The sequence below is a fragment of the Nerophis lumbriciformis genome, linkage group LG04 (assembly GCF_033978685.3).
Source record: "Nerophis lumbriciformis linkage group LG04, RoL_Nlum_v2.1, whole genome shotgun sequence".
NCBI classification, from domain to species: domain Eukaryota; kingdom Metazoa; phylum Chordata; class Actinopteri; order Syngnathiformes; family Syngnathidae; genus Nerophis; species Nerophis lumbriciformis.
Window position 1 is genome coordinate 11,745,104 of NC_084551.2, and position 15,860 is coordinate 11,760,963.

The 15,860-nt window shown below is 38.0% G+C and overlaps 2 protein-coding genes across 3 annotated transcripts in view; one reads left to right on the plus strand and one right to left on the minus strand.

The window, feature by feature from the left end:
* Positions 1-15,860, minus strand: part of LOC133596029 (delayed-rectifier potassium channel regulatory subunit KCNS2-like) — a 62,036-nt gene that overhangs the window by 27,877 nt on the left and 18,299 nt on the right. The window contains exon 1 of one of the 2 annotated variants that reach the window (XM_061948805.2): positions 10,801-10,869. The exons of the other annotated variant lie outside the window; for it this stretch is intronic. The gene's annotated coding sequence lies outside the window, so the exon portion shown is untranslated. Of the gene's footprint in view, positions 1-10,800; positions 10,870-15,860 lie in introns of those variants that run through there. 2 annotated transcript variants of the gene reach the window in all.
* LOC133596066 (NIPA-like protein 2) overlaps positions 1-15,860 on the plus strand; it is a 64,026-nt gene that overhangs the window by 7,283 nt on the left and 40,883 nt on the right. The window lies entirely within an intron of this gene.

The following is a 15,860-nucleotide window of genomic DNA, read 5'->3' on the forward strand; positions in this document are numbered from 1 at the left end:
TAATATGATCAAACTTTCTTGTTCTTGTCAAAAGTCTAGCAGCCGCATTTTGTACCAACTGTAATTTTTTAATGCTAGACATAGGGAGACCCGAAAATAATACGTTACAGTAGTCGAGACGAGACGTAACGAACGCATGAATAATGATCTCAGCGTCGCTAGTGGATAAAATAGAACGAATTTTAGCGATATTACGGAGATGAAAGAAGGCCGTTTTAGTAACACTCTTAATGTGTGATTCAAACGAGAGAGTTGGGTCGAAGATAATACCCAGATTCTTTACTGATTCGCCTTGTGTAATTGTTTGGTTGTCAAATGTTAAGGTGGTATTATTAAATAAATGTCGGTGTTTAGCAGGACCGATAATCAGCATTTCCGTTTTCTTGGCGTTGAGTTGCAAGAAGTTAGCGGACATCCATTGTTTAATTTCATTAAGACACGCCTCCAGCTGACTACAATCCGGCGTGTTGGTCAGCTTTAGGGGCATGTAGAGTTGGGTGTCATCAGCATAACAATGAAAGCTAACACCGTATTTGCGTATGATGTCGCCTAGCGGCAGCATGTAAATACTGAAGAGTGCAGGGCCAAGAACCGAACCCTGAGGAACTCCGCACGTTACCTTAACATAGTCCGAGGTCACATTATTATGGGAGACGCATTGCATCCTGTCAGTAAGATAAGAGTTAAACCACGACAAAGCTAAGTCTGACATACCAATACGTGTTTTGATACGCTCTAATAAAATATTATGATCGACGGTATCGAAAGCAGCGCTAAGATCAAGAAGCAGCAACATAGATGACGCATCAGAATCCATCGTTAGCAGTAGATCATTAGTCATTTTTGCGAGGGCTGTCTCTGTAGAGTGATTTGCCCTGAAACCGGATTGAAAAGGTTCACAGAGATTGTTAGACACTAAGTGTTCATTTAGCTGCTGTGCGACAATTTTTTCGAGGATTTTCGAAATAAAGGGAAGGTGGGACACCGGTCGGTAGTTTACCATGAGGTCAGGATCAAGGTTAGGTCTTTTGAGCAGAGGATGAATAACCGCTTTCTTGAATGCTAGGGGAACAGTGCCAGAGGAAAGTGATAAGTTTATAATATTTAGCACTGATGGACCTAATAATACAAAAAGCTCCTTGATAAGTTTCCCAGGAAGTGGGTCAAGTAAACATGTTGTTTGTTTTATCCCACTTACACGCTGTAATAGTTCCTCTAATGTTATTTCATCAAAAAGAGAGAGACTATTTTGTATTGCAGTATCCGTCGTAGATACAGTTGTATCTGTGTTCATAGAACCCAGTTGTAGCTGGGATGCGTTGTTTTTAATCTCCTTTCTAATGAGTTCAATTTTCTTATTAAAGAAATTCATAAAGTCATCTGCCGAGTGGGTGGAGCTATTGGGAGGAGTCCCTTGTTGGGTTAGCGATGCTACTGTACTAAACAAAAATTTAGGGTCGTTTTTGTTGAGGCGGATGAGATTTGAGTAATATTTAGCTTTAGCTAAGGTAAGCATGCGTTTATACGATATTAAACTATCACTCCATGCTTGATGGAAAACCTCAAGCTTGGTCGCGCGCCATTTGCGTTCCAACTTTCTACATGATAATTTATGAGCTCTGGTTTCCTCTGTAAACCATGGGGTGCGCCTTTTAGGGGCCCTTTTTTGTTTTAGCGGTGCTATACTATCAATGGTTTTGCGCAGGGCATTGTCAAAGTTGTTAGTGAGGTTATCAATAGAGCCGACATAATTTGGGAATGGTGCCATTACCGAAGGCAGTAGGTCAGCAAGAGTCATCGTTGTGGCGGCATTAATGTTGCGGCTGCTATAGCAGTTATTATTATTATTAGTTTGTTGACAATGAGTCAGAACTTCGAATTTTATAAGGTAATGATCGGACATTACTTTAGTATACGGGAGTACCATAACTTTGGAGGTGGTGACACCCCTGACCAGCACTAGATCTATCGTATTGCCGTTGCGATGCGTAGGTTCATTTATTATTTGTGTAAGACCACAGCTATCAATTATAGTCTGGAGCGCCACGCACTGAGGGTCCGATGGGGTATTCATATGGATATTAAAGTCCCCCATTATGATTATATTGTCTGCGTGCGTCACTAGATCAGCAACGAACTCTGAGAATTCATTAATAAAGTCCGAGTAGGGCCCTGGGGGGCGGTAGATAACAGCCATATCGAGAGGCAGCGGTGCGACAGACCTCATAGTAAGCACCTCAAACGATTTGTATTTATTATTTAGGTTAGGGGTAAGGTTAAAGTTTTCATTGTATATTAGTGCGACCCCCCCACCCCTTTTAAGGGGACGGGCAATATGCGCATTCGTATAGTTAGGAGGAGATGCCTCATTTAGCGCAAAAAATTCGTCTGGTTTGAGCCAGGTTTCGCTAAGACCAATGACGTTAAGATTGTTGTCTCTAATGACCTCATTAACTAATAACGTTTTGGGAGACAATGATCTTATGTTTAAAAAGCCCATATTATAAGTATTGGGCTGTTTTGACGAGTTTTTGTTTAAATTATCCGTAGTAGAAATATTAATAATGTTGCGTTTATTATACGTAGTGCACTTTAAATAGTTTCGACCATATCTAGGAATTGATACGACGGGAATTTTCAGATTGTTTGCTTGATGCTGCGATCGACTGAACGCATCATGATTTGCCACCTCAGTAGAATGCATATCTACCCCGGACACATTCACAACAGAAAACACATTATGTGAGTTGTGTGTTATTCTAAGAAAATTGCTATGCGTACAGGAATTATCCAGCCTGGCGCTGGCTAGTTCTAGCTTAACTGACTCCTCACCCGGACTAGCAGGCTCTGTAATTGCCTGTGACCGGGCTTGCTCTAGTGTAGTTAGTCAAATGTGACTTAAACAGTAGTCTATATTCTTAGACAGGATGATGGCGCCTTCCTGGTTAGGGTGAAGGCCGTCCCTCATCAGCAAGCCTGGTTTGCCCCAGAAAGAGGGCCAATTATCAATAAACGTTAGTCCCTGTTGTCTACAGAAGCTAGCCAGCCACTTGTTAAGCGAGACTAATCTGCTATATCTCTCATCATTGCCTCTCGCAGGCAATGATGAGATTATGGTGGTACTCAGAGAGCCAAGTGTTTTCTGAGGTGGTACTTAGTAAAAAAAAGTTTGAGAATCGCTGGAATAGGGGTCACAGACCCTCTGTTGAAGACGTCTGGTGTAGTGTTTAGTAAATGTATTGAAATTATGATTAGGTTACTTATGTACTTTTTGCTATCTCGTGAAAAAGCATGTACCGTATTTTTCGGACTATAAGTCGCAGTTTTTTTCATTGTTTGGCCGGGCTCCAGTGCGACTTTTATATGTTTTTTTCCTTCTTTATTATGCATTTTTGGCAGGTGCGACTTATACTCCGGTGCGACTTATACTCCGAAAAATACGGTAATTGTTTTTTTCTGTCACTATACGTTACTGCGACATATGGGTCAACATAGATTTGTCGTGAATGAATAATAGTTTTTTGACCAATTAGGTGAATTTGGATGATTTTCCTCATGTTTTCTAATGTGCTGTGGAACAGTGGTTGCGAATCATTGCTCTAACTATTTGCTCAAAGTCTGTAATGTAACCATAAAAGCATGAATGTGATTGTTTTGTCAGTTTTCTGGCTTCCCACTCTTGCTCACAGTCTCCTCATGCTGTTCTTTTCCCCTTATTGTGACATTTCGGGGTGGCAGAGAGTACAGAGTAACAGAGGGAGGCATGAGTAATCACCCATGGGTGGGTGTTAGAATGGATCTACTGTATTAACACTGAAGTCATCCTGAACCGCTGGATAATGGTCCCAGCCCCCCGATGTTCCTATCCACCCACTATGCCAGCCAACATCATAACAATGTCATTCTGTCTCTCATATCACTTGGCTTATGGTGCACCTGATAATAACTACACCTATATGTTTCTTCATTCTTCACGAATCCAACAAAGTGACTAATGATTCAACTCAATTTTTTATGAACTTGAAGTATTAAAGTCTTAAGCATGCAGGACATAGTAAATTCCAGAGTTATATATTTTAATGAGACATTGCCTTCCGTTCCACCTAGGCTAAATATATATGGAACATTGGCTACGCTACAGCTTTTATTTAGTTTTTCTACCTTGAGGCTTTTAGAGAAATACCGAATACATTTTTCCCATAAGAAATAATGCACATTAGATCAGTGTTTTTTAAACATAGGGCCGCCACTGTTGCCCACTACAGGGTCGCCAAAAAATATCAGCTGTGGTCCATATGGGCCGCAGTGGTACTCAGTTGTAATACACTTTTTCCCCATTTGGGGCAGTAATGACAATATTAAACAAACAGAAAAAGTATAGCGCTAAAGGCATAGAGAATTTTTTTAAGCGCAAAAATGATGACTAAAGTTGTGAAGCTGTATTTTTATTTGCACTTAAATTGTATTGAGTTTGTTTAATATATATGTATTATTTATTATTAATTTCAAATTTTAATTGAGTTAGAATTTTTTTATTTAGCACTTTGTAATTGTATGTTAATTTGTTTTTCATTGGTTTTTATGAGTCCCTTCTTTTGCAGTATATATGATTAGTATTTATTTTTGTAATTAGCCTGACCTAAGCCTTGATAATAATCTCTGTGATTAACACCTGGTTTCAATTTATTTGACAACTATTATCCTGTTAGACTGTAAGTAGGTTTGATATCATTTCATTTGACAACTATTATCCCGTTAGACTGTAAGTAGGTTTGATATAATTATTGAATTGGATTTAATATTTATTATTTACTAATTCAGTTCAAATCATTAAGAGGGAATTTATGAAGCTGGTTGCATCAAAACCAATCATTTGTTCAAGTGTTAATTATAATACGATATTCAGGTTTTTTGGTCAGAGTCTACCGTTCAGCATGACATGCATCCATGTAAATTAATTAAAGAGTGGGTTTACCAGACATAAGTTACTATAAAGCTAGCCACTCAAATCATATTTAAATTTTTTTTTTAAATATCTACGGGGTGACCTAATGAAGAATATGTACAGCAGGGGTGCTCATTTCGTCGATCGCGAGCTACCGGTTGATCGCGGAGGGTGTGTCAGTCGATCACCAGCCAGGCATTAATAAAATAGTCCTAAAAATGAGCAATCATAAATCTTCACTATGACGTCACTTTCCTCACTTGATTGACATTCACGGCACCCGAGGGTCTTCTGAGATGACGCTGGCTGCTGCCAGCTCAATAAAATTACCGACTGGAAGGCGAGAAACACTTTATTTCAACAGACTCTGGCGCCGTACCTGTCGTCAAAACTCCAAAGACCGACTGCACAGTTGCACTAACAAAATAAGAGTCTCAGAAAGCTGGCGTGCACAAGCTAGCAAGCTACAGAGTTTGCCGACAATGTATTTCTTGTAAAGTGTATACAAAGGAGTACGGAAACTGGACAAATAAGATGCCAAAAACCAACCACTTTCATGTGGTATTGGACAGAAAGGAGGACTTTTTTTCTCCTCCATTCGAAAATGCGGACGTTATCCGCACCACTGACTGATTACAATCAATGCAAGTCATCAGAATCAGGTAATACACCAACTTATATTCTTGTCTTCATGAAAGAAAGGAATCTATATGTGTTAAACATGCTTGTATTATCTTTAAACACCTTTATAACTTATTAACAATATTAACTATATGTGTTAAACATGCTTGTATTATCTTTAAACACCTTTAACTTGTTAACAATATTAACTATATGTGTTACACATGCTTGTATTATCATTAAACACCTTTAACTTGTTAACAATATTAACTATATGTGTTAAACATGCTTGTATTATCTTTAAACACCTTTAAGTTGTTAACAATATTAACTATGTGTTAAACATGCTTGTATTATCTTTAAACACCTTTAACTTATTAACAATATTAACTATGTGTTAAACATGCTTGTATTATCTTTAACCACCTTTACGTTGTTAACAATATTAACTATATGTGTTAAACATGCTTGTATTATCTTTAAACACCTTTAACTTGTTAACAATATTGACTATATGTATTAAACATTCTTGTATTATCATTAAACACCTTTAATTTATTAACAATATTAACTATGTGTTAAACATGCTTGTATTATCATTAAACACCTTTAACTTGTTAACAATATTAACTATATGTGTTAAACATGCTTGCATTATCTTTAAACACCTTTAACTTGTTAACAATATTGACTATATGTATTAAACATTCTTTTATTATCATTAAACACCTTTAATTTTTTAACAATATTAACTATATGTGTTAAACATGCTTGCATTATCATTAAACACCTTTAACTTGTTAACAAAAACATATATTTCATAAATAAGTAAATATAAATTATATATATGAATGAGGTAGATCCCCACGACTTGATCAATTGAAAAGTAGCTCGCCTGCAGAAAAAGTGTGAGCACCCCTGATGTACAGGATATGCTCCCACAGTGTCAGACAGTTGTATTGTTTTTTTGTTAATTGTTTCTTTACCAACTGAATTGAATATACTATAGGATATACACATGCACAGTATCAATAGCTGAACTGAAGTCTGGGTGGGTGTCCTGCACTTGAACACTAAAAAGTGCTTGCAAAACAAAAACAGACAATTTGTCCTTCTAGTGAGAGGCGACATTATATGCATTGAGGGGGACTGCACTTCTTTTGGCATTTTACATATCGTTCACAATCATTATAAAAGACATGATGAAGGACGGATTTTTTTTTAATGCATACCGAATATTGAATAAACGTAAATAAAAGTCTGTTTACATAGAGCCAATGGGCGTTCCTCTATTCAGTCTATAAAATCCAATAAGTAACCATTAACGCGCCGTGTATGCTTAAAATGGTAAAAATACATAAATAATAAATTATATTATAAATGTGCCCATTTCTTCATTACTTATATACTCACATCATGTATATAAACCCTCAATTGGAGGTGTTTGCGGCTCCCATAGGCTCTATCGAAAAAAGACTTTTGATCGTTTTATGTAATATTTACAATGCATTAAAAAAACTAAACATCCGTCGTCATGTTTCTCATAATGATTGTGAACGATAGGCAACATTCCCCCAAAAAAGTGCAGTTCCCCTTTGAAACTGCAATTGCTTTGCGTGGTATTTCTGACAATATTGTAAGTTTATTTCGATTGATCAATCAACACAGTGTGTCAGAATCACATATTGCATGAAAGTTGATTCTTGCTCATCATTGTTTACACATCAACACTAGTGTTGGCCACGCCGCTTCAGCGCCCACCACCTCCAAACAGAAAGCATATGGCTTCATCCAGAGATGGCATCATCCCAGACATGCACAGATTTCCATTGTGAGTGAACACAATGAGCCATGCTGTGTCCTTCCATGGATGAGGATTCTTCCAGCAGCGTGCACGCCCATTATGCAGTTAAATATGTCAAGCACTTTTAGGGTTTGTAGCAGTTTATTATTTGCATGACCACACCTATGAAGAATTGTGTTTGTGTCGTTGCGCTCAGTCTGCCTGTAAATGACTAATCAATTAATATGCAAATCTCTAGTAAAGGCTTAGCTCATGGGGCCAAGAGGGCATATGACTTAAAGAATAAAGAACGGTGGATGATCTGGCTCGTTCATGCAAATGTGAAATAAGTAGTCTATTAGTATGCTGTGTTAGGGCTGCACAGTCCTGGAAAATAAGTAAATTGCAATGTTCCCGTTTAAAATTGAGATTGCAATTCTCTGTGATGATTTTTTTTCCACACATACATGTTCAGGACTATGTGCTTATGTTTAAAATACGTAACAAAGTTTATTGTTATTATACTAATCATTTTTATTAGACTGCATTGTATTGTTCTGGTTTAAAGGGATCATATTATGATTTTTTTCTACATTTAAAACACTTCCTTGTGGTCTACATAACATGTAATGGTGGTTCTTTGGTGAAAATTTTGTATAGATTATGTTTTACAGACCATTTTGGAGCCCCTTTCCGATTGTCTCTTGTGGGAGGTCTTATTTATGTGCCTCCACTTTGATTTTCTTCTCCCCGCCAGCCATGTTTTAGTTTTTAGAGCTTCCATAGCGACTGTACTGACAGATATAAGTTAGAACCATACGCTCATTTGTATTAGAGATGGCAAAAGTAGAAGATGCATGTGCATGTACAAGCCAGTCTGCCTCACAACAAGAGGAAAGAGAAAAAGAAGGAGCTTTTTGACGGACTCACGCAAAGCAGTTCATGTAAATTTCTACCATACATGGATATATCCGCTGACTAGGTAAAATGTCACAGGTTGTGCAAATTCCAAATGGCTCGTTTGGAGTAAGTTTGAAGGAAGGAAATCCTTTTTTTTATATAAATATCTCTGCAATGTCCCCATGGTTTGATTTCAAATTTTGGGACCTATTCAGATCCCAAATAAACAAAAACAGGTACCAATAAGTGTGAAATGTTTGTTTGCATGTAGAACACCTATAGGTTCCCTTTGAAGAAACTTTCAATGGGTCTTGCAGATCTTTTCTATAGGAGGTCCTGGGGATTTTCTAAATGGAAAGACAGTAAATAATCCACAAAGCCATAAACATGGAACACCTGCTCACTCGACAGTACATTTATGTACATAAAGACCACGGCAGCGGATCACAGTTTCACAATTGTCACAAATATTATGCATTGATTACTTTCACAACAAACAATTTATAAAATCACCTAGACATTCTTTAGATATTTTTATGTGCTATTTATTACTGTCGGAATTAACATAATGAAATTATCAAAATATTATTGATAATAAATATATTATTTATTAATTGTATTATTAATGTAAGACTAATATTACCTTCATTGATCCATCCAGCCATCCATCCATTTCTACCGCTTGTCCATTACGGGGGCCGGGGGGTGCTGGAGCCTATCTCAGCTGAGAAAATGTTACTCAGGGTAATAAATGCAAGTGTTGTTGTCATCAACTGTCATCCATTTTTCCTGCTGGCCCCACTATGGACTTGACTCTCACTATTATGTTGGATCCACTATGAGCTGGACTTTCGCTGATATGTTGGATCCACTATGGACTGGACTTTCACAATATTATGTCAGACCCACTCGACATCCATTGCTTTCGGTCTCCCCTAGAGGGGGTTGGGGGGTTACCCACATATGCGGTCCTCTCCAAGGTTTCTCATAGTCATTCACATCGACGTCCCACTGGGGTGAGTTTTTCCTTGCCCTTATGTGGGCTCTGTACTGAGGATGCCGTTGTGGCTTGTGCAGCCCTTTGAGACACTTGTGATTTAGGGCTATATAAATAAACATTGATTGATTGATTGATTGATTGATATTTTATGCTGTGTTAATAACTGGAATGCGCATAATTTGATCCCATGGTATAGTGCTGTTATTCTATAAGCTCTTGATGTTACGTTAGTGTTTTACACTTGCTATATTTATTTACAACGTCTATGTTTATTCAATCTATCATTATGTCTAACAAAATCTGTATTTGTCATGATCTCAATTTGTACTTAATTATTAGTATCCTTAGTTTCTGTAATTTTTCCTGACACTCACCTGTTTCCCTGACTGGCAATCAGTACAGACTTGTCCCCGATTGCCAATCAGGATGTTTCTTATTACAGCCCTGTAATCTGCTTTGTACCTCAATGCGTTGCGAAGCTTTCCCTATGCTTTCTGTTCCTTATTTTGTGCACTTCCCTGCTGATCTACTTTTGTGTTTTACCTAATTAAAGTAGATTTTTTTTCCTGCACTTTGCTTGCTCTATCTGTATGCTGGGATCCAGGTCCAGACCAACAACACCCATCTCATATTGTAACATGCATAGCTGCTACAGCTATATATAACTCTTGTTCGCTGCTGCTTTAAACCTGCTGCGGTGTATTTTTAAACCCATGTTTCACTTCCACAGTTCAATATCATACAGAATCAATGTAAGTAGTGGTATTAAAAAATCCACTTATCATATTTCTTATAGAAATTAAATTTTTCGAGTCAATGCATTTTTTAACAATGAATACATTATGAATAGTTGTTCAAATTTGCATCAGTTAAATTTATTTTTCATATGTTTTGATTTACTTTTGAACAAGACAACTACTAGATTGCATCATTATTATTAACTGTTTTTGTATGCATCAGTAAGGTGGTGAAAATAAGCAATCGTTTAGCACACACATCTTTGGCAGTTCTGTGATAAATTATTTATATGGTTGAATAAAACCCGCAATATTTGCCAAGTAAGCCAAAAATCAACAGCACACCCAGAGTATCGTTGGCCTGCTTGGACTCCTTTGTTTGCACTTCCTCTGACAGGATCTATCTCTCTATCTTTTCATGTTCACTGTTGTAAGAGTTAAAGTCACAGTAAAGAAACAATTGGCTTGCATCCCCCAGCCCTACCACCCTCTTTAATACTCTAGTTAGTAAAAAAAAAAAACATTATTGGTTTTAATGTAAAGCCATTGGGTTGAGTAGGTTTTTATGTACATGCACTGTTCACAACTAAACAATCCATGCTATGATGCATGAGAACTGTTTATACTACTCATATTGCAAACCATTTTCCACTGTTGTTTTATGGTAATATTACCATACATCGTTGATGGCAGTTTTGTGTTACACCGTAATGATTTGTGAATGAATCGAATGCTTAATTCTTCGATGTAAGTTTTATTAATTTCAATGTTTTTTAATGCTCCTAACACGCACGCACACACACACGCAGTTTACCTCATTTTAAATCAGTCCTTTTGGAATCTCATTATCCAGCTGCCCATCTGCTTTCTGCGTCCTCCTCTCAAATCCTGTTATACCACTGAGATCATCAAACATATTCCCACTTCCAGACAAAGACTTTCACGCACCAAAGTCATAATCCTGTTTACTTCTGGTGTGGTTTTATCCTTGTTTTTATAGGCCAGTGCACACATGGAGCTCCAAGCCAAGGTGAACGTGTTACAGATGGTGAAGAGAGAGAAAGTACATTGCGTGAATAAGCAAACGGTTACCAAGGAGTCCAGTAATTAGCCCTGGAGGTGCATTAGTCAGTGCCTGTCATGAATGTCTGAATTCAAGGCATCTTTTTCAGAAAGTTGCTGCAAAAGTTGCAATGCTTTGAGCCTTTCTTCTTTCATTGACATTGAATCAACTTTTATAATTTCTTTAACAATGTTTTGAGTGTTCCTTCTAACCTAAACCTCAAAAAGCAGAGGATTCCAAATAAAAATGGAAAACAAATGCTGTATAGATGTTTTACTCATTTTATATCGTACGGACCTAAAAGTAGACACTAGAGAGCAATAAAAGTACATGTCAACGGTACCGTTTTAACAGTGGCGGGCCGTGCGTTTCCCACCTAGGCCTTCAGTGATCTTTGACTTCAATGATTACCTCTCAAAATACCATAATTGATGTCACCACATGATCATTGCTGGAGAAATACTATTCAGGAACACATTTACGCCCTACTGTTCATTGAATCACATCAATAGTATACAAAACGGGTTATTTTCTGGCGCATTTAAAAATAAATTATAACGCATCAGCAATTAAAACATATACTGTAAATTTGTCTGTTTGGCTTATGGAACTTCCGGTCAATGAAGTTTGATTCAAAGTACACACTTATCAAAGATATATTAACTGCCCTGACCACATGATGGCGTCAAATACACATGTAACAATGTTAATTAAATGACAAGCATGACACACTTTAACAACAAGAGTTTAGAACTTTTAGTTGTAACAGAACAGCTACTGTCAACAACTTGTGATCTGATTGGCTATCACAACTGTCTCTCAACTCTATGTGTTTTTAAAGTCATCCGCTAACGGACCCGTTGAGTATCCAATCACAGGACGCGTGAATGTCACGTTCAACGGGAGGCCATCTAGAAGGCCTTACTGACAACAACTCGTATGTCCCCGTTCGCTTACAGTGCACGGACACCAGCATTGTTGATTCTGAAGGCGTCTGGCAGATTTCGTACTGCATGGCAACATAAGCTAACTGAATTCTGATTGAATACAAACTAAAACTAAAAACAACAGCACTGGAACGTGCATAATATGACATGAAAAGAATATGAATAATTTTAGATATTTAGGGAAAGTAAATTTAAAAATTATTTGTATCTTTAATTATGATCATGATTTCTGGTTATGTTAGGCCAGCAGAGAAGGCCTTGCTGGCCCTGACGGCACACCACTGCATTTTAATTAAATAAAAGTAATATTAGTAATAATCATAATTACAGACAGAAACACCACCAAATGGTTGCTTATTGTCCGATTTCTGCTCTGCCGTCAACAAGAAGCAGAAATTCTCCTTGTGAGTTTTACGGGTGAAAAGTGTTTCCTAAACATTAATTTATGTTCCAACACAATTATGCACATGCATAATTAACATGCGTGAACTGTTAAAAATCATCCATAGTGGTAGTTTTTCTTGGTAAATGAGAGACTATCATCACACCTCAACATGTCGGTTATGTAAATGCTGCCTCTTTGCTAGTTTGGCATTGCAAATGAAAATTTGGTTTTAATTGCCTTATCCTGCATAAATAAAGGTTAAATAAATATAATAATACATGTAAACTGGGAAGTGAGGACATTGGTGTGTTGCTAAATATTTATATACTACATTACCCAGAAGGCTTAGCGCTGTTGACAGGACCCGGAAGTAGGTTCTGGCTGCACCGTTTGAGAAATCAAGAATTATTATAGTGCTACACGCCGCTGTTCCTGCTTCGTCTACACAAGAAAGAAACATACATTTTTATTAGATAGTTGACGTGCATACTTAAGCACAGGTCAGAGACAAATTCCATTGGCAAAAATGACGCTAATTGATTGGCTAAAATATATGGGAAAATTGCTGGCATTGGACAAAGTAACAAGACTGTGCATAATTTGCGTAAATTGGTGTGATCGCGACATTGCAAATTCCTGGAAGGAACTGAGGATTGTAGATGAGGAGGTTTTGATGTTTCAATTGGACATTGAGCCTCCCATTGGACCCCTTGGAAACAGCTTAGAGCCCTTCCTCCCCAGTTTGACAACAACTTTTGTATTCTCTGGCAGTGTTGGGTTAGTTACTGAAAAACAGTAACTAGTTACAGTTACTAGTTACTTTATTTCAAAAGTAACTCAGTTACTAACTCAGTTACTTACACCAAAAAGTAATGCGTTACTGTGAAAAGTAACTATTTAGTTACTTCTTCTACTTTTTTTTTTTAAAGCTCCCATTAATGCCCTTTTAGCCTTCATTTTAGTACTGTTATTGCACTGGAGAATAATACAATCTGTTGATCAACTTGACATACATTTGCATCACTGAACTCTGCTAAGCAATGTGCTCTACATACAACACACAAAGACAAAGATATGTTTCAAAGGGCCAATTTATTTCAGGCCAGAACAAATTGACAAAACTATTTTAAATAGCTGCAACATAACATACATAAGTAACAAACAGCATAATAACACTAACACTAACACTAACACTAACCACGTTAAACCCAGATTCCGAACTAATAAAGGTCTTAACTCATTCTCTTTCTATGCCACTTCAATATGGAATGCACTCCCAACAGGTGTAAAAGAAAGGGCATCTCTATCCTCCTTCAAAACCGCACTAAAAGAACATCTCCAGGCAACTACAACCCTAAACTAACACCCTCCCTTCCACATAATACCTCTTCGGATTGTAAATAATCAAATGTAGACACTTTTTCTTATACTTTCTGATCTCTCTCTCTGTGTCCACTACTTGCTGTACATATCCTACCAAGTCAGTCCTACACTGTTTCAATGTCCATTTCTCTGATGATGCAATTGATGACTGAAGTGTTGATACCAACCAAACCTAACCCCCCCCCCCCTCCATATCCCACACCCCGGATTGTCCATCCATCCATTTTCTACCGCTTATTCCCTTTGGGGTCGCGGGGGGCGCTGGAGCCTATCTCAGCTACAATCGGGCGGAAGGCGGAGTACACCCTGGACAAGTCGCCACCTCATCGCAGGGCCAACACAGATAGACAGACAACATTCACACCCCGGATTGTAAATAATGTAAATAATTCAATGTATATACCCTGATGATTATCTTGTGTGATGACTGTATTATGATGTTAGTATATATTTGATAGTATATATCTGTATCTGGACCCCGACTTAAACAAGTTAAAAAACTTATTTGGGTGTTACCGATTGTAGCTGAGATAGGCTCCAGCGCCCCCCGCGACCCCAAAGGGAATAAGCGGTAGAAAATGGATGGATGGATGTACGGAATATGTACTGTACTGTGCAATCTACTAATAAAAGTTTCAATCAATCAATCAATCAATCAACAACATAGCTGTAAAGCTGGCTTCACCTAAGGAAGGCACACGTGACATACACAGAGCCTAACCAGGCAGATTTGAATTGTTGTTTTGGGCAGTAGACGGGATCTTTGATCCAAGACACAACTTACATTTAACTAAAATGTTCTTTTCTTTGTGCTCGACAAAAGAAAAGAAGTGAGAATATCTCATACTTGCCAACCCTCCCGTATTTCACTGCCTCTCCCTGTGTCAACCATTCTCCAAATGTCTGCCGATTTCCAGCCGGACTTAAGGCACGCCCCCTCCCGGTCTGTGCGGATCTGAGTGGGGACAGCCTGTCGTCACGTCCGCTTGGCCAACCAAAAAGTAACCACAGAACACTATACCGTATAGGCGTATAGTGTTCTGTGGTTACTTTTTTGTTGGCCAACGGTTGTATTGCGCACCCCCCTCCCCTCCCCTCCCCTCCCCTTCCCACACTCAGACACACAGTCACACGCACACACAGAGAGCGCAGAGGAAGAATCAGAAGCACGTCTCTGCTTCGCTGGAATAAAACACACTCAGATCCTCAGTTTCTAGCCGATACTACATAAAAAGTAACGTAAAATAACGCAGTAACGCATCATGTAGTAACGGTAACTGAGTTATTGAATATAAAAAAATAACGCGTTAGATTACTAGTTACCGCCGAAACTAACGGCGTTACAGTAACGCGTTACTTAGTAACGCGTTAGTCCCAACACTGTTCTCTGGGGTTTGTTTGTCTGTTGGTCTGTTTGTTAGTTCACAACATGACTCTAAAAGTCATCCGTGGACTCGATGAAACTTTCAAGAAATGTCAAATAGGATAAGAAACAAGTGATTATAGTTTGACGATGGTCCGGATCACTGTCTGGTTTCAAGATTTTTTTTTTAAGAATTCTTTACTATTGGGAGATATAACATGGCTGAGGTCTGTACTCTGAGTGCTTTGGTCTAAAAAATATTATTTGTGTCCTATGTATAATGTATATTTGTTCATCTATCTAAGCCAGCGACATATAGTGACGGTCAGGACAATGGAATAATGTAAAATATGTGCCTTGGGCCAACACAGATAGACAACATTCACACTCACATTCACACACTAGGGCCAATTTAGTGTTTTCAATCAACCTATCCCCAGATGCATGTTTTGGCAGCTGAGCTAGGCTCCAGCACTCCCACGACCCCGAAAGGGACAAGCGGTAGAAAATGGATGGATGGATGGATGTGCCTTGGCTTAATAAAGTTTTGGGGAAAACTGTTGTAAGTGACCAACATATTTGCTATGCTCCTATTTTTGATAGTGTTCAGTATAGGTTGTGAGACATTTTGGTACATAATTCCACTGTTTTATATATGTATTCCATATCTGTACTAATGATATTCTTTGTTGCATAAAAATGTATCAGAAGTAGGAACTGAGAAATACAGAAG